Source organism: Anarhichas minor, unplaced genomic scaffold (genome assembly GCF_050575085.1).
Source record: "Anarhichas minor isolate MPS153535 unplaced genomic scaffold, ASM5057508v1 ptg000015l, whole genome shotgun sequence".
NCBI classification, from domain to species: Eukaryota; Metazoa; Chordata; class Actinopteri; order Perciformes; family Anarhichadidae; genus Anarhichas; species Anarhichas minor.
In genome coordinates, this window is record NW_027466461.1 from 390,507 (window position 1) to 404,894 (window position 14,388).

The 14,388-nt window shown below is 48.1% G+C and overlaps 37 non-coding genes across 37 annotated transcripts; all 37 read left to right on the plus strand.

Moving 5' to 3' along the window:
• The first annotated feature begins 97 nt into the window (after positions 1-97).
• On the plus strand, positions 98-288 carry LOC142950451 (U2 spliceosomal RNA). The gene has a single exon (XR_012954352.1). It is a non-coding gene; the product is annotated as a U2 spliceosomal RNA (small nuclear RNA).
• A 287-nt stretch (positions 289-575) lies between these two features.
• LOC142950403 (U1 spliceosomal RNA) lies at positions 576-738 on the plus strand. Its single transcript, XR_012954305.1, has one exon. It is a non-coding gene; the product is annotated as a U1 spliceosomal RNA (small nuclear RNA).
• Positions 739-954: 216 nt separating this feature from the next.
• Positions 955-1,071, plus strand: LOC142950516 (U5 spliceosomal RNA). Its single transcript, XR_012954412.1, has one exon. It is a non-coding gene; the product is annotated as a U5 spliceosomal RNA (small nuclear RNA).
• Positions 1,072-1,249: 178 nt separating this feature from the next.
• Positions 1,250-1,440, plus strand: LOC142950453 (U2 spliceosomal RNA). Its single transcript, XR_012954353.1, has one exon. It is a non-coding gene; the product is annotated as a U2 spliceosomal RNA (small nuclear RNA).
• Positions 1,441-1,727: 287 nt separating this feature from the next.
• On the plus strand, positions 1,728-1,890 carry LOC142950419 (U1 spliceosomal RNA). The gene has a single exon (XR_012954320.1). It is a non-coding gene; the product is annotated as a U1 spliceosomal RNA (small nuclear RNA).
• A 216-nt stretch (positions 1,891-2,106) lies between these two features.
• On the plus strand, positions 2,107-2,223 carry LOC142950517 (U5 spliceosomal RNA). The gene has a single exon (XR_012954413.1). It is a non-coding gene; the product is annotated as a U5 spliceosomal RNA (small nuclear RNA).
• Positions 2,224-2,401: 178 nt separating this feature from the next.
• LOC142950454 (U2 spliceosomal RNA) lies at positions 2,402-2,592 on the plus strand. Its single transcript, XR_012954354.1, has one exon. It is a non-coding gene; the product is annotated as a U2 spliceosomal RNA (small nuclear RNA).
• A 287-nt stretch (positions 2,593-2,879) lies between these two features.
• On the plus strand, positions 2,880-3,042 carry LOC142950404 (U1 spliceosomal RNA). Its single transcript, XR_012954306.1, has one exon. It is a non-coding gene; the product is annotated as a U1 spliceosomal RNA (small nuclear RNA).
• Positions 3,043-3,258: 216 nt separating this feature from the next.
• Positions 3,259-3,375, plus strand: LOC142950562 (U5 spliceosomal RNA). Its single transcript, XR_012954455.1, has one exon. It is a non-coding gene; the product is annotated as a U5 spliceosomal RNA (small nuclear RNA).
• Positions 3,376-3,553: 178 nt separating this feature from the next.
• On the plus strand, positions 3,554-3,744 carry LOC142950481 (U2 spliceosomal RNA). Its single transcript, XR_012954379.1, has one exon. It is a non-coding gene; the product is annotated as a U2 spliceosomal RNA (small nuclear RNA).
• A 287-nt stretch (positions 3,745-4,031) lies between these two features.
• LOC142950420 (U1 spliceosomal RNA) lies at positions 4,032-4,194 on the plus strand. Its single transcript, XR_012954321.1, has one exon. It is a non-coding gene; the product is annotated as a U1 spliceosomal RNA (small nuclear RNA).
• Positions 4,195-4,410: 216 nt separating this feature from the next.
• On the plus strand, positions 4,411-4,527 carry LOC142950519 (U5 spliceosomal RNA). Its single transcript, XR_012954415.1, has one exon. It is a non-coding gene; the product is annotated as a U5 spliceosomal RNA (small nuclear RNA).
• A 178-nt stretch (positions 4,528-4,705) lies between these two features.
• LOC142950482 (U2 spliceosomal RNA) lies at positions 4,706-4,896 on the plus strand. Its single transcript, XR_012954380.1, has one exon. It is a non-coding gene; the product is annotated as a U2 spliceosomal RNA (small nuclear RNA).
• Positions 4,897-5,183: 287 nt separating this feature from the next.
• Positions 5,184-5,347, plus strand: LOC142950386 (U1 spliceosomal RNA). The gene has a single exon (XR_012954289.1). It is a non-coding gene; the product is annotated as a U1 spliceosomal RNA (small nuclear RNA).
• Positions 5,348-5,563: 216 nt separating this feature from the next.
• LOC142950520 (U5 spliceosomal RNA) lies at positions 5,564-5,680 on the plus strand. The gene has a single exon (XR_012954416.1). It is a non-coding gene; the product is annotated as a U5 spliceosomal RNA (small nuclear RNA).
• A 178-nt stretch (positions 5,681-5,858) lies between these two features.
• On the plus strand, positions 5,859-6,049 carry LOC142950455 (U2 spliceosomal RNA). Its single transcript, XR_012954355.1, has one exon. It is a non-coding gene; the product is annotated as a U2 spliceosomal RNA (small nuclear RNA).
• A 287-nt stretch (positions 6,050-6,336) lies between these two features.
• Positions 6,337-6,499, plus strand: LOC142950405 (U1 spliceosomal RNA). Its single transcript, XR_012954307.1, has one exon. It is a non-coding gene; the product is annotated as a U1 spliceosomal RNA (small nuclear RNA).
• A 216-nt stretch (positions 6,500-6,715) lies between these two features.
• LOC142950563 (U5 spliceosomal RNA) lies at positions 6,716-6,832 on the plus strand. Its single transcript, XR_012954456.1, has one exon. It is a non-coding gene; the product is annotated as a U5 spliceosomal RNA (small nuclear RNA).
• Positions 6,833-7,010: 178 nt separating this feature from the next.
• On the plus strand, positions 7,011-7,201 carry LOC142950484 (U2 spliceosomal RNA). Its single transcript, XR_012954382.1, has one exon. It is a non-coding gene; the product is annotated as a U2 spliceosomal RNA (small nuclear RNA).
• A 287-nt stretch (positions 7,202-7,488) lies between these two features.
• LOC142950387 (U1 spliceosomal RNA) lies at positions 7,489-7,652 on the plus strand. Its single transcript, XR_012954290.1, has one exon. It is a non-coding gene; the product is annotated as a U1 spliceosomal RNA (small nuclear RNA).
• Positions 7,653-7,868: 216 nt separating this feature from the next.
• LOC142950521 (U5 spliceosomal RNA) lies at positions 7,869-7,985 on the plus strand. Its single transcript, XR_012954417.1, has one exon. It is a non-coding gene; the product is annotated as a U5 spliceosomal RNA (small nuclear RNA).
• A 178-nt stretch (positions 7,986-8,163) lies between these two features.
• On the plus strand, positions 8,164-8,354 carry LOC142950456 (U2 spliceosomal RNA). The gene has a single exon (XR_012954356.1). It is a non-coding gene; the product is annotated as a U2 spliceosomal RNA (small nuclear RNA).
• A 287-nt stretch (positions 8,355-8,641) lies between these two features.
• LOC142950406 (U1 spliceosomal RNA) lies at positions 8,642-8,804 on the plus strand. The gene has a single exon (XR_012954308.1). It is a non-coding gene; the product is annotated as a U1 spliceosomal RNA (small nuclear RNA).
• A 216-nt stretch (positions 8,805-9,020) lies between these two features.
• On the plus strand, positions 9,021-9,137 carry LOC142950522 (U5 spliceosomal RNA). The gene has a single exon (XR_012954418.1). It is a non-coding gene; the product is annotated as a U5 spliceosomal RNA (small nuclear RNA).
• A 178-nt stretch (positions 9,138-9,315) lies between these two features.
• LOC142950457 (U2 spliceosomal RNA) lies at positions 9,316-9,506 on the plus strand. Its single transcript, XR_012954357.1, has one exon. It is a non-coding gene; the product is annotated as a U2 spliceosomal RNA (small nuclear RNA).
• Positions 9,507-9,793: 287 nt separating this feature from the next.
• LOC142950421 (U1 spliceosomal RNA) lies at positions 9,794-9,956 on the plus strand. The gene has a single exon (XR_012954322.1). It is a non-coding gene; the product is annotated as a U1 spliceosomal RNA (small nuclear RNA).
• Positions 9,957-10,172: 216 nt separating this feature from the next.
• Positions 10,173-10,289, plus strand: LOC142950523 (U5 spliceosomal RNA). Its single transcript, XR_012954419.1, has one exon. It is a non-coding gene; the product is annotated as a U5 spliceosomal RNA (small nuclear RNA).
• A 178-nt stretch (positions 10,290-10,467) lies between these two features.
• On the plus strand, positions 10,468-10,658 carry LOC142950458 (U2 spliceosomal RNA). Its single transcript, XR_012954358.1, has one exon. It is a non-coding gene; the product is annotated as a U2 spliceosomal RNA (small nuclear RNA).
• Positions 10,659-10,945: 287 nt separating this feature from the next.
• On the plus strand, positions 10,946-11,108 carry LOC142950422 (U1 spliceosomal RNA). The gene has a single exon (XR_012954323.1). It is a non-coding gene; the product is annotated as a U1 spliceosomal RNA (small nuclear RNA).
• A 216-nt stretch (positions 11,109-11,324) lies between these two features.
• On the plus strand, positions 11,325-11,441 carry LOC142950524 (U5 spliceosomal RNA). The gene has a single exon (XR_012954420.1). It is a non-coding gene; the product is annotated as a U5 spliceosomal RNA (small nuclear RNA).
• A 178-nt stretch (positions 11,442-11,619) lies between these two features.
• On the plus strand, positions 11,620-11,810 carry LOC142950474 (U2 spliceosomal RNA). Its single transcript, XR_012954373.1, has one exon. It is a non-coding gene; the product is annotated as a U2 spliceosomal RNA (small nuclear RNA).
• Positions 11,811-12,097: 287 nt separating this feature from the next.
• LOC142950393 (U1 spliceosomal RNA) lies at positions 12,098-12,261 on the plus strand. The gene has a single exon (XR_012954296.1). It is a non-coding gene; the product is annotated as a U1 spliceosomal RNA (small nuclear RNA).
• A 216-nt stretch (positions 12,262-12,477) lies between these two features.
• LOC142950525 (U5 spliceosomal RNA) lies at positions 12,478-12,594 on the plus strand. The gene has a single exon (XR_012954421.1). It is a non-coding gene; the product is annotated as a U5 spliceosomal RNA (small nuclear RNA).
• Positions 12,595-12,772: 178 nt separating this feature from the next.
• Positions 12,773-12,963, plus strand: LOC142950460 (U2 spliceosomal RNA). Its single transcript, XR_012954360.1, has one exon. It is a non-coding gene; the product is annotated as a U2 spliceosomal RNA (small nuclear RNA).
• A 287-nt stretch (positions 12,964-13,250) lies between these two features.
• LOC142950424 (U1 spliceosomal RNA) lies at positions 13,251-13,413 on the plus strand. Its single transcript, XR_012954325.1, has one exon. It is a non-coding gene; the product is annotated as a U1 spliceosomal RNA (small nuclear RNA).
• Positions 13,414-13,629: 216 nt separating this feature from the next.
• LOC142950526 (U5 spliceosomal RNA) lies at positions 13,630-13,746 on the plus strand. Its single transcript, XR_012954422.1, has one exon. It is a non-coding gene; the product is annotated as a U5 spliceosomal RNA (small nuclear RNA).
• A 178-nt stretch (positions 13,747-13,924) lies between these two features.
• LOC142950493 (U2 spliceosomal RNA) lies at positions 13,925-14,115 on the plus strand. The gene has a single exon (XR_012954391.1). It is a non-coding gene; the product is annotated as a U2 spliceosomal RNA (small nuclear RNA).
• The last annotated feature ends 273 nt before the right edge of the window (positions 14,116-14,388 follow it).

Consider the following 14,388-nt stretch of genomic DNA (forward strand, 5'->3'; position numbering starts at 1 on the left):
AAGCAGCAGCCACTGCTATGTCCCTTGGAAAGAACTGCACCATGACAAGGGTGAAACGTGTCAGGAGGGTGACTCAGGAAGCAAACAGTTGGGGCTCATCGCTTCTCGGCCTTTTGGCTAAGATCAAGTGTAGTATCTGTTCTTATCAGTTTAATATCTGATATGTCCTCTATATGAGGATAACGTATTAAGCAGATTTTTAGCATCGGGAGATGAAAAAGGGGCTTGCTCCGTTCACTCCACGCATTGACCCGGTATTGCAGCATTGCCGGGAACGGTGCACTCCTCAAATGCCTTGTGGACAACCAAACACCAATCCAAATGGATCAGTCTGTTGATTAGCTTCACACTTTAATGAACGACGAGGATCTCATTCGCTGTCTGTCTTCAAGGCTGGGGCTTGTGTCAAACAAAGGCCTTGTTTATTCCTTACTGACGCCCCTCGTGGAACATCGCTGTGCTCCCAGCCTAAGCTTAATGCTAAAGGAATGCACTCTGGGATTATGCCATCTGGGAACCGTCATCCGGAGTACTGCATCTGGGAATGCCGCCCCTGTCTCTGTCTCTTCCAACTCATACTTACCTGGCAGGGGAGATACCATGATCAAGAAGGTGGTTCACCCAGGCGAGGCCCAGCCATTGCACTCCGGTTGTTCTGACCACTGCGAATTCCCCAAATGTGGGAATCTCGACTGCATAATTTCTGGTAGTGGGGGACTGCGTTCGCGCTCTCCCCTGATTGTTTTGTTGAAAAGAATATCAAGTGGTTTGTACTTTTGATTGGAGGGGAGGAAATGGTACTATGGAGAATATTGCCCCCTTTCAGATGTGGGCAGGGGTATGGGAATGGGTGTGGCTTCAGATTTGGAACAGGTCACGTGAACTCAGGCTTACCATGAGCGTTTTGACTTGGACAACTAGGGACTTCGGCTGTTCTTGACAATGTTGCTGTACTTACTTTGGTTTCTCTTCATAACGCACAAGTCTTTCGCCTTTTACTAAAGACTTCCGTGGAGAGGAACACCAATGAATTCAACCTATTTTTAGCAGGCTTTGCCGTTTGGCTGAGCCTTGTACACTTGTGAAAAGAAAGAAAGCTGTCCTTAACTAGACCACGGTGCTTGACCATGGAGTGCTCGGCTGGGTGTGCCAAAGCAGCAGCCACTGCTATGTCCCTTGGAAAGAACTGCACCATGACAAGGGTGAAACGTGTCAGGAGGGTGACTCAGGAAGCAAACAGTTGGGGCTCATCGCTTCTCGGCCTTTTGGCTAAGATCAAGTGTAGTATCTGTTCTTATCAGTTTAATATCTGATATGTCCTCTATATGAGGATAACGTATTAAGCAGATTTTTAGCATCGGGAGATGAAAAAGGGGCTTGCTCCGTTCACTCCACGCATTGACCCGGTATTGCAGCATTGCCGGGAACGGTGCACTCCTCAAATGCCTTGTGGACAACCAAACACCAATCCAAATGGATCAGTCTGTTGATTAGCTTCACACTTTAATGAACGACGAGGATCTCATTCGCTGTCTGTCTTCAAGGCTGGGGCTTGTGTCAAACAAAGGCCTTGTTTATTCCTTACTGACGCCCCTCGTGGAACATCGCTGTGCTCCCAGCCTAAGCTTAATGCTAAAGGAATGCACTCTGGGATTATGCCATCTGGGAACCGTCATCCGGAGTACTGCATCTGGGAATGCCGCCCCTGTCTCTGTCTCTTCCAACTCATACTTACCTGGCAGGGGAGATACCATGATAAAGAAGGTGGTTCACCCAGGCGAGGCCCAGCCATTGCACTCCGGTTGTTCTGACCACTGCGAATTCCCCAAATGTGGGAATCTCGACTGCATAATTTCTGGTAGTGGGGGACTGCGTTCGCGCTCTCCCCTGATTGTTTTGTTGAAAAGAATATCAAGTGGTTTGTACTTTTGATTGGAGGGGAGGAAATAGTACTATGGAGAATATTGCCCCCTTTCAGATGTGGGCAGGGGTATGGGAATGGGTGTGGCTTCAGATTTGGAACAGGTCACGTGAACTCAGGCTTACCATGAGCGTTTTGACTTGGACAACTAGGGACTTCGGCTGTTCTTGACAATGTTGCTGTACTTACTTTGGTTTCTCTTCATAACGCACAAGTCTTTCGCCTTTTACTAAAGACTTCCGTGGAGAGGAACACCAATGAATTCAACCTATTTTTAGCAGGCTTTGCCGTTTGGCTGAGCCTTGTACACTTGTGAAAAGAAAGAAAGCTGTCCTTAACTAGACCACGGTGCTTGACCATGGAGTGCTCGGCTGGGTGTGCCAAAGCAGCAGCCACTGCTATGTCCCTTGGAAAGAACTGCACCATGACAAGGGTGAAACGTGTCAGGAGGGTGACTCAGGAAGCAAACAGTTGGGGCTCATCGCTTCTCGGCCTTTTGGCTAAGATCAAGTGTAGTATCTGTTCTTATCAGTTTAATATCTGATATGTCCTCTATATGAGGATAACGTATTAAGCAGATTTTTAGCATCGGGAGATGAAAAAGGGGCTTGCTCCGTTCACTCCACGCATTGACCCGGTATTGCAGCATTGCCGGGAACGGTGCACTCCTCAAATGCCTTGTGGACAACCAAACACCAATCCAAATGGATCAGTCTGTTGATTAGCTTCACACTTTAATGAACGACGAGGATCTCATTCGCTGTCTGTCTTCAAGGCTGGGGCTTGTGTCAAACAAAGGCCTTGTTTATTCCTTACTGACGCCCCTCGTGGAACATCGCTGTGCTCCCAGCCTAAGCTTAATGCTAAAGGAATGCACTCTGGGATTATGCCATCTGGGAACCGTCATCCGGAGTACTGCATCTGGGAATGCCGCCCCTGTCTCTGTCTCTTCCAACTCATACTTACCTGGCAGGGGAGATACCATGATCAAGAAGGTGGTTCACCCAGGCGAGGCCCAGCCATTGCACTCCGGTTGTTCTGACCACTGCGAATTCCCCAAATGTGGGAATCTCGACTGCATAATTTCTGGTAGTGGGGGACTGCGTTCGCGCTCTCCCCTGATTGTTTTGTTGAAAAGAATATCAAGTGGTTTGTACTTTTGATTGGAGGGGAGGAAATGGTACTATGGAGAATATTGCCCCCTTTCAGATGTGGGCAGGGGTATGGGAATGGGTGTGGCTTCAGATTTGGAACAGGTCACGTGAACTCAGGCTTACCATGAGCGTTTTGACTTGGACAACTAGGGACTTCGGCTGTTCTTGACAATGTTGCTGTACTTACTTTGGTTTCTCTTCATAACGCACAAGTCTTTCGCCTTTTACTAAAGACTTTCGTGGAGAGGAACACCAATGAATTCAACCTATTTTTAGCAGGCTTTGCCGTTTGGCTGAGCCTTGTACACTTGTGAAAAGAAAGAAAGCTGTCCTTAACTAGACCACGGTGCTTGACCATGGAGTGCTCGGCTGGGTGTGCCAAAGCAGCAGCCACTGCTATGTCCCTTGGAAAGAACTGCACCATGACAAGGGTGAAACGTGTCAGGAGGGTGACTCAGGAAGCAAACAGTTGGGGCTCATCGCTTCTCGGCCTTTTGGCTAAGATCAAGTGTAGTATCTGTTCTAATCAGTTTAATATCTGATATGTCCTCTATATGAGGATAACGTATTAAGCAGATTTTTAGCATCGGGAGATGAAAAAGGGGCTTGCTCTGTTCACTCCACGCATTGACCCGGTATTGCAGCATTGCCGGGAACGGTGCACTCCTCAAATGCCTTGTGGACAACCAAACACCAATCCAAATGGATCAGTCTGTTGATTAGCTTCACACTTTAATGAACGACGAGGATCTCATTCGCTGTCTGTCTTCAAGGCTGGGGCTTGTGTCAAACAAAGGCCTTGTTTATTCCTTACTGACGCCCCTCGTGGAACATCGCTGTGCTCCCAGCCTAAGCTTAATGCTAAAGGAATGCACTCTGGGATTATGCCATCTGGGAACCGTCATCCGGAGTACTGCATCTGGGAATGCCGCCCCTGTCTCTGTCTCTTCCAACTCATACTTACCTGGCAGGGGAGATACCATGATAAAGAAGGTGGTTCACCCAGGCGAGGCCCAGCCATTGCACTCCGGTTGTTCTGACCACTGCGAATTCCCCAAATGTGGGAATCTCGACTGCATAATTTCTGGTAGTGGGGGACTGCGTTCGCGCTCTCCCCTGATTGTTTTGTTGAAAAGAATATCAAGTGGTTTGTACTTTTGATTGGAGGGGAGGAAATAGTACTATGGAGAATATTGCCCCCTTTCAGATGTGGGCAGGGGTATGGGAATGGGTGTGGCTTCAGATTTGGAACAGGTCACGTGAACTCAGGCTTACCATGAGCGTTTTGACTTGGACAACTAGGGACTTCGGCTGTTCTTGACAATGTTGCTGTACTTACTTTGGTTTCTCTTCATAACGCACAAGTCTTTCGCCTTTTACTAAAGACTTCCGTGGAGAGGAACACCAATGAATTCAACCTATTTTTAGCAGGCTTTGCCGTTTGGCTGAGCCTTGTACACTTGTGAAAAGAAAGAAAGCTGTCCTTAAGTAGACCACGGTGCTTGACCATGGAGTGCTCGGCTGGGTGTGCCAAAGCAGCAGCCACTGCTATGTCCCTTGGAAAGAACTGCACCATGACAAGGGTGAAACGTGTCAGGAGGGTGACTCAGGAAGCAAACAGTTGGGGCTCATCGCTTCTCGGCCTTTTGGCTAAGATCAAGTGTAGTATCTGTTCTAATCAGTTTAATATCTGATATGTCCTCTATATGAGGATAACGTATTAAGCAGATTTTTAGCATCGGGAGATGAAAAAGGGGCTTGCTCTGTTCACTCCACGCATTGACCCGGTATTGCAGCATTGCCGGGAACGGTGCACTCCTCAAATGCCTTGTGGACAACCAAACACCAATCCAAATGGATCAGTCTGTTGATTAGCTTCACACTTTAATGAACGACGAGGATCTCATTCGCTGTCTGTCTTCAAGGCTGGGGCTTGTGTCAAACAAAGGCCTTGTTTATTCCTTACTGACGCCCCTCGTGGAACATCGCTGTGCTCCCAGCCTAAGCTTAATGCTAAAGGAATGCACTCTGGGATTATGCCATCTGGGAACCGTCATCCGGAGTACTGCATCTGGGAATGCCGCCCCTGTCTCTGTCTCTTCCAACTCATACTTACCTGGCAGGGGAGATACCATGATCAAGAAGGTGGTTCACCCAGGGCGAGGCCCAGCCATTGCACTCCGGTTGTTCTGACCACTGCGAATTCCCCAAATGTGGGAATCTCGACTGCATAATTTCTGGTAGTGGGGGACTGCGTTCGCGCTCTCCCCTGATTGTTTTGTTGAAAAGAATATCAAGTGGTTTGTACTTTTGATTGGAGGGGAGGAAATAGTACTATGGAGAATATTGCCCCCTTTCAGATGTGGGCAGGGGTATGGGAATGGGTGTGGCTTCAGATTTGGAACAGGTCACGTGAACTCAGGCTTACCATGAGCGTTTTGACTTGGACAACTAGGGACTTCGGCTGTTCTTGACAATGTTGCTGTACTTACTTTGGTTTCTCTTCATAACGCACAAGTCTTTCGCCTTTTACTAAAGACTTCCGTGGAGAGGAACACCAATGAATTCAACCTATTTTTAGCAGGCTTTGCCGTTTGGCTGAGCCTTGTACACTTGTGAAAAGAAAGAAAGCTGTCCTTAACTAGACCACGGTGCTTGACCATGGAGTGCTCGGCTGGGTGTGCCAAAGCAGCAGCCACTGCTATGTCCCTTGGAAAGAACTGCACCATGACAAGGGTGAAACGTGTCAGGAGGGTGACTCAGGAAGCAAACAGTTGGGGCTCATCGCTTCTCGGCCTTTTGGCTAAGATCAAGTGTAGTATCTGTTCTTATCAGTTTAATATCTGATATGTCCTCTATATGAGGATAACGTATTAAGCAGATTTTTAGCATCGGGAGATGAAAAAGGGGCTTGCTCCGTTCACTCCACGCATTGACCCGGTATTGCAGCATTGCCGGGAACGGTGCACTCCTCAAATGCCTTGTGGACAACCAAACACCAATCCAAATGGATCAGTCTGTTGATTAGCTTCACACTTTAATGAACGACGAGGATCTCATTCGCTGTCTGTCTTCAAGGCTGGGGCTTGTGTCAAACAAAGGCCTTGTTTATTCCTTACTGACGCCCCTCGTGGAACATCGCTGTGCTCCCAGCCTAAGCTTAATGCTAAAGGAATGCACTCTGGGATTATGCCATCTGGGAACCGTCATCCGGAGTACTGCATCTGGGAATGCCGCCCCTGTCTCTGTCTCTTCCAACTCATACTTACCTGGCAGGGGAGATACCATGATCAAGAAGGTGGTTCACCCAGGCGAGGCCCAGCCATTGCACTCCGGTTGTTCTGACCACTGCGAATTCCCCAAATGTGGGAATCTCGACTGCATAATTTCTGGTAGTGGGGGACTGCGTTCGCGCTCTCCCCTGATTGTTTTGTTGAAAAGAATATCAAGTGGTTTGTACTTTTGATTGGAGGGGAGGAAATGGTACTATGGAGAATATTGCCCCCTTTCAGATGTGGGCAGGGGTATGGGAATGGGTGTGGCTTCAGATTTGGAACAGGTCACGTGAACTCAGGCTTACCATGAGCGTTTTGACTTGGACAACTAGGGACTTCGGCTGTTCTTGACAATGTTGCTGTACTTACTTTGGTTTCTCTTCATAACGCACAAGTCTTTCGCCTTTTACTAAAGACTTTCGTGGAGAGGAACACCAATGAATTCAACCTATTTTTAGCAGGCTTTGCCGTTTGGCTGAGCCTTGTACACTTGTGAAAAGAAAGAAAGCTGTCCTTAACTAGACCACGGTGCTTGACCATGGAGTGCTCGGCTGGGTGTGCCAAAGCAGCAGCCACTGCTATGTCCCTTGGAAAGAACTGCACCATGACAAGGGTGAAACGTGTCAGGAGGGTGACTCAGGAAGCAAACAGTTGGGGCTCATCGCTTCTCGGCCTTTTGGCTAAGATCAAGTGTAGTATCTGTTCTAATCAGTTTAATATCTGATATGTCCTCTATATGAGGATAACGTATTAAGCAGATTTTTAGCATCGGGAGATGAAAAAGGGGCTTGCTCTGTTCACTCCACGCATTGACCCGGTATTGCAGCATTGCCGGGAACGGTGCACTCCTCAAATGCCTTGTGGACAACCAAACACCAATCCAAATGGATCAGTCTGTTGATTAGCTTCACACTTTAATGAACGACGAGGATCTCATTCGCTGTCTGTCTTCAAGGCTGGGGCTTGTGTCAAACAAAGGCCTTGTTTATTCCTTACTGACGCCCCTCGTGGAACATCGCTGTGCTCCCAGCCTAAGCTTAATGCTAAAGGAATGCACTCTGGGATTATGCCATCTGGGAACCGTCATCCGGAGTACTGCATCTGGGAATGCCGCCCCTGTCTCTGTCTCTTCCAACTCATACTTACCTGGCAGGGGAGATACCATGATCAAGAAGGTGGTTCACCCAGGGCGAGGCCCAGCCATTGCACTCCGGTTGTTCTGACCACTGCGAATTCCCCAAATGTGGGAATCTCGACTGCATAATTTCTGGTAGTGGGGGACTGCGTTCGCGCTCTCCCCTGATTGTTTTGTTGAAAAGAATATCAAGTGGTTTGTACTTTTGATTGGAGGGGAGGAAATAGTACTATGGAGAATATTGCCCCCTTTCAGATGTGGGCAGGGGTATGGGAATGGGTGTGGCTTCAGATTTGGAACAGGTCACGTGAACTCAGGCTTACCATGAGCGTTTTGACTTGGACAACTAGGGACTTCGGCTGTTCTTGACAATGTTGCTGTACTTACTTTGGTTTCTCTTCATAACGCACAAGTCTTTCGCCTTTTACTAAAGACTTCCGTGGAGAGGAACACCAATGAATTCAACCTATTTTTAGCAGGCTTTGCCGTTTGGCTGAGCCTTGTACACTTGTGAAAAGAAAGAAAGCTGTCCTTAAGTAGACCACGGTGCTTGACCATGGAGTGCTCGGCTGGGTGTGCCAAAGCAGCAGCCACTGCTATGTCCCTTGGAAAGAACTGCACCATGACAAGGGTGAAACGTGTCAGGAGGGTGACTCAGGAAGCAAACAGTTGGGGCTCATCGCTTCTCGGCCTTTTGGCTAAGATCAAGTGTAGTATCTGTTCTTATCAGTTTAATATCTGATATGTCCTCTATATGAGGATAACGTATTAAGCAGATTTTTAGCATCGGGAGATGAAAAAGGGGCTTGCTCCGTTCACTCCACGCATTGACCCGGTATTGCAGCATTGCCGGGAACGGTGCACTCCTCAAATGCCTTGTGGACAACCAAACACCAATCCAAATGGATCAGTCTGTTGATTAGCTTCACACTTTAATGAACGACGAGGATCTCATTCGCTGTCTGTCTTCAAGGCTGGGGCTTGTGTCAAACAAAGGCCTTGTTTATTCCTTACTGACGCCCCTCGTGGAACATCGCTGTGCTCCCAGCCTAAGCTTAATGCTAAAGGAATGCACTCTGGGATTATGCCATCTGGGAACCGTCATCCGGAGTACTGCATCTGGGAATGCCGCCCCTGTCTCTGTCTCTTCCAACTCATACTTACCTGGCAGGGGAGATACCATGATCAAGAAGGTGGTTCACCCAGGCGAGGCCCAGCCATTGCACTCCGGTTGTTCTGACCACTGCGAATTCCCCAAATGTGGGAATCTCGACTGCATAATTTCTGGTAGTGGGGGACTGCGTTCGCGCTCTCCCCTGATTGTTTTGTTGAAAAGAATATCAAGTGGTTTGTACTTTTGATTGGAGGGGAGGAAATGGTACTATGGAGAATATTGCCCCCTTTCAGATGTGGGCAGGGGTATGGGAATGGGTGTGGCTTCAGATTTGGAACAGGTCACGTGAACTCAGGCTTACCATGAGCGTTTTGACTTGGACAACTAGGGACTTCGGCTGTTCTTGACAATGTTGCTGTACTTACTTTGGTTTCTCTTCATAACGCACAAGTCTTTCGCCTTTTACTAAAGACTTCCGTGGAGAGGAACACCAATGAATTCAACCTATTTTTAGCAGGCTTTGCCGTTTGGCTGAGCCTTGTACACTTGTGAAAAGAAAGAAAGCTGTCCTTAACTAGACCACGGTGCTTGACCATGGAGTGCTCGGCTGGGTGTGCCAAAGCAGCAGCCACTGCTATGTCCCTTGGAAAGAACTGCACCATGACAAGGGTGAAACGTGTCAGGAGGGTGACTCAGGAAGCAAACAGTTGGGGCTCATCGCTTCTCGGCCTTTTGGCTAAGATCAAGTGTAGTATCTGTTCTTATCAGTTTAATATCTGATATGTCCTCTATATGAGGATAACGTATTAAGCAGATTTTTAGCATCGGGAGATGAAAAAGGGGCTTGCTCCGTTCACTCCACGCATTGACCCGGTATTGCAGCATTGCCGGGAACGGTGCACTCCTCAAATGCCTTGTGGACAACCAAACACCAATCCAAATGGATCAGTCTGTTGATTAGCTTCACACTTTAATGAACGACGAGGATCTCATTCGCTGTCTGTCTTCAAGGCTGGGGCTTGTGTCAAACAAAGGCCTTGTTTATTCCTTACTGACGCCCCTCGTGGAACATCGCTGTGCTCCCAGCCTAAGCTTAATGCTAAAGGAATGCACTCTGGGATTATGCCATCTGGGAACCGTCATCCGGAGTACTGCATCTGGGAATGCCGCCCCTGTCTCTGTCTCTTCCAACTCATACTTACCTGGCAGGGGAGATACCATGATAAAGAAGGTGGTTCACCCAGGCGAGGCCCAGCCATTGCACTCCGGTTGTTCTGACCACTGCGAATTCCCCAAATGTGGGAATCTCGACTGCATAATTTCTGGTAGTGGGGGACTGCGTTCGCGCTCTCCCCTGATTGTTTTGTTGAAAAGAATATCAAGTGGTTTGTACTTTTGATTGGAGGGGAGGAAATAGTACTATGGAGAATATTGCCCCCTTTCAGATGTGGGCAGGGGTATGGGAATGGGTGTGGCTTCAGATTTGGAACAGGTCACGTGAACTCAGGCTTACCATGAGCGTTTTGACTTGGACAACTAGGGACTTCGGCTGTTCTTGACAATGTTGCTGTACTTACTTTGGTTTCTCTTCATAACGCACAAGTCTTTCGCCTTTTACTAAAGACTTCCGTGGAGAGGAACACCAATGAATTCAACCTATTTTTAGCAGGCTTTGCCGTTTGGCTGAGCCTTGTACACTTGTGAAAAGAAAGAAAGCTGTCCTTAACTAGACCACGGTGCTTGACCATGGAGTGCTCGGCTGGGTGTGCCAAAGCAGCAGCCACTGCTATGTCCCTTGGAAAGAACTGCACCATGACAAGGGTGAAACGTGTCAGGAGGGTGACTCAGGAAGCAAACAGTTGGGGCTCATCGCTTCTCGGCCTTTTGGCTAAGATCAAGTGTAGTATCTGTTCTTATCAGTTTAATATCTGATATGTCCTCTATATGAGGATAACGTATTAAGCAGATTTTTAGCATCGGGAGATGAAAAAGGGGCTTGCTCCGTTCACTCCACGCATTGACCCGGTATTGCAGCATTGCCGGGAACGGTGCACTCCTCAAATGCCTTGTGGACAACCAAACACCAATCCAAATGGATCAGTCTGTTGATTAGCTTCACACTTTAATGAACGACGAGGATCTCATTCGCTGTCTGTCTTCAAGGCTGGGGCTTGTGTCAAACAAAGGCCTTGTTTATTCCTTACTGACGCCCCTCGTGGAACATCGCTGTGCTCCCAGCCTAAGCTTAATGCTAAAGGAATGCACTCTGGGATTATGCCATCTGGGAACCGTCATCCGGAGTACTGCATCTGGGAATGCCGCCCCTGTCTCTGTCTCTTCCAACTCATACTTACCTGGCAGGGGAGATACCATGATAAAGAAGGTGGTTCACCCAGGCGAGGCCCAGCCATTGCACTCCGGTTGTTCTGACCACTGCGAATTCCCCAAATGTGGGAATCTCGACTGCATAATTTCTGGTAGTGGGGGACTGCGTTCGCGCTCTCCCCTGATTGTTTTGTTGAAAAGAATATCAAGTGGTTTGTACTTTTGATTGGAGGGGAGGAAATAGTACTATGGAGAATATTGCCCCCTTTCAGATGTGGGCAGGGGTATGGGAATGGGTGTGGCTTCAGATTTGGAACAGGTCACGTGAACTCAGGCTTACCATGAGCGTTTTGACTTGGACAACTAGGGACTTCGGCTGTTCTTGACAATGTTGCTGTACTTACTTTGGTTTCTCTTCATAACGCACAAGTCTTTCGCCTTTTACTAAAGACTTCCGTGGAGAGGAACACCAATGAATTCAACCTATTTTTAGCAGGCTTTGCCGTTTGGCTGAGCCTTGTACACTTGTGAAAAGAAAGAAAGCTGTCCTTAAGTAGACCACGGTGCTTGACCATGGAGTGCTCGGCTGGGTGTGCCAAAGCAGCAGCCACTGCTATGTCCCTTGGAAAGAACTGCACCATGACAAGGGTGAAACGTGTCAGGAGGGTGACTCAGGAAGCAAACAGTTGGGGCTCATCGCTTCTCGGCCTTTTGGCTAAGATCAAGTGTAGTATCTGTTCTAATCAGTTTAATATCTGATATGTCCTCTATATGAGGACAACGTATTAAGCAGATTTTTAGCATCGGGAGATGAAAAAGGGGCTTGCTCTGTTCACTCCACGCATTGACCCGGTATTGCAGCATTGCCGGGAACGGTGCACTCCTCAAATGCCTTGTGGACAACCAAACACCAATCCAAATGGATCAGTCTGTTGATTAGCTTCACACTTTAATGAACGACGAGGATCTCATTCGCTGTCTGTCTTCAAGGCTGGGGCTTGTGTCAAACAAAGGCCTTGTTTATTCCTTACTGACGCCCCTCGTGGAACATCGCTGTGCTCCCAGCCTAAGCTTAATGCTAAAGGAATGCACTCTGGGATTATGCCATCTGGGAACCGTCATCCGGAGTACTGCATCTGGGAATGCCGCCCCTGTCTCTGTCTCTTCCAACTCATACTTACCTGGCAGGGGAGATACCATGATCAAGAAGGTGGTTCACCCAGGGCGAGGCCCAGCCATTGCACTCCGGTTGTTCTGACCACTGCGAATTCCCCAAATGTGGGAATCTCGACTGCATAATTTCTGGTAGTGGGGGACTGCGTTTGCGCTCTCCCCTGATTGTTTTGTTGAAAAGAATATCAAGTGGTTTGTACTTTTGATTGGAGGGGAGGAAATAGTACTATGGAGAATATTGCCCCCTTTCAGATGTGGGCAGGGGTATGGGAATGGGTGTGGCTTCAGATTTGGAACAGGTCACGTGAACTCAGGCTTACCATGAGCGTTTTGACTTGGACAACTAGGGACTTCGGCTGTTCTTGACAATGTTGCTGTACTTACTTTGGTTTCTCTTCATAACGCACAAGTCTTTCGCCTTTTACTAAAGACTTCCGTGGAGAGGAACACCAATGAATTCAACCTATTTTTAGCAGGCTTTGCCGTTTGGCTGAGCCTTGTACACTTGTGAAAAGAAAGAAAGCTGTCCTTAACTAGACCACGGTGCTTGACCATGGAGTGCTCGGCTGGGTGTGCCAAAGCAGCAGCCACTGCTATGTCCCTTGGAAAGAACTGCACCATGACAAGGGTGAAACGTGTCAGGAGGGTGACTCAGGAAGCAAACAGTTGGGGCTCATCGCTTCTCGGCCTTTTGGCTAAGATCAAGTGTAGTATCTGTTCTTATCAGTTTAATATCTGATATGTCCTCTATATGAGGATAACGTATTAAGCAGATTTTTAGCATCGGGAGATGAAAAAGGGGCTTGCTCCGTTCACTCCACGCATTGACCCGGTATTGCAGCATTGCCGGGAACGGTGCACTCCTCAAATGCCTTGTGGACAACCAAACACCAATCCAAATGGATCAGTCTGTTGATTAGCTTCACACTTTAATGAACGACGAGGATCTCATTCGCTGTCTGTCTTCAAGGCTGGGGCTTGTGTCAAACAAAGGCCTTGTTTATTCCTTACTGACGCCCCTCGTGGAACATCGCTGTGCTCCCAGCCTAAGCTTAATGCTAAAGGAATGCACTCTGGGATTATGCCATCTGGGAACCGTCATCCGGAGTACTGCATCTGGGAATGCCGCCCCTGTCTCTGTCTCTTCCAACTCATACTTACCTGGCAGGGGAGATACCATGATAAAGAAGGTGGTTCACCCAGGCGAGGCCCAGCCATTGCACTCCGGTTGTTCTGACCACTGCGAATTCCCCAAATGTGGGAATCTCGACTGCATAATTTCTGGTAGTGGGGGACTGCGTTCGCGCTCTCCCCTGATTGTTTTGTTGAAAAGAATATCAAGTGGTTTGTACTTTTGATTGGAGGGGAGGAAATAGTACTATGGAGAATATTGCCCCCTTTCAGATGTGGGCAGGGGTATGGGAATGGGTGTGGCTTCAGATTTGGAACAGGTCACGTGAACTCAGGCTTACCATGAGCGTTTTGACTTGGACAACTAGGGACTTCGGCTGTTCTTGACAATGTTGCTGTACTTACTTTGGTTTCTCTTCATAACGCACAAGTCTTTCGCCTTTTACTAAAGACTTCCGTGGAGAGGAACACCAATGAATTCAACCTATTTTTAGCAGGCTTTGCCGTTTGGCTGAGCCTTGTACACTTGTGAAAAGAAAGAAAGCTGTCCTTAACTAGACCACGGTGCTTGACCATGGAGTGCTCGGCTGGGTGTGCCAAAGCAGCAGCCACTGCTATGTCCCTTGGAAAGAACTGCACCATGACAAGGGTGAAACGTGTCAGGAGGGTGACTCAGGAAGCAAACAGTTGGGGCTCATCGCTTCTCGGCCTTTTGGCTAAGATCAAGTGTAGTATCTGTTCTAATCAGTTTAATATCTGATATGTCCTCTATATGAGGATAACGTATTAAGCAGATTTTTAGCATCGGGAGATGAAAAATGGGCTTGCTCTGTTCACTCCACGCATTGACCCGGTATTGCAGCATTGCCGGGAACGGTGCACTCCTCAAATGCCTTGTGGACAACCAAACACCAATCCAAATGGATCAGTCTGTTGATTAGCTTCACACTTTAATGAACGACGAGGATCTCATTCGCTGTCTGTCTTCAAGGCTGGGGCTTGTGTCAAACAAAGGCCTTGTTTATTCCTTACTGACGCCCCTCGTGGAACATCGCTGTGCTCCCAGCCTAAGCTTAATGCTAAAGGAATGCACTCTGGGATTATGCCATCTGGGAACTGTCATCCGGAGTACTGCATCTGGGAATGCCGCCCCTGTCTCT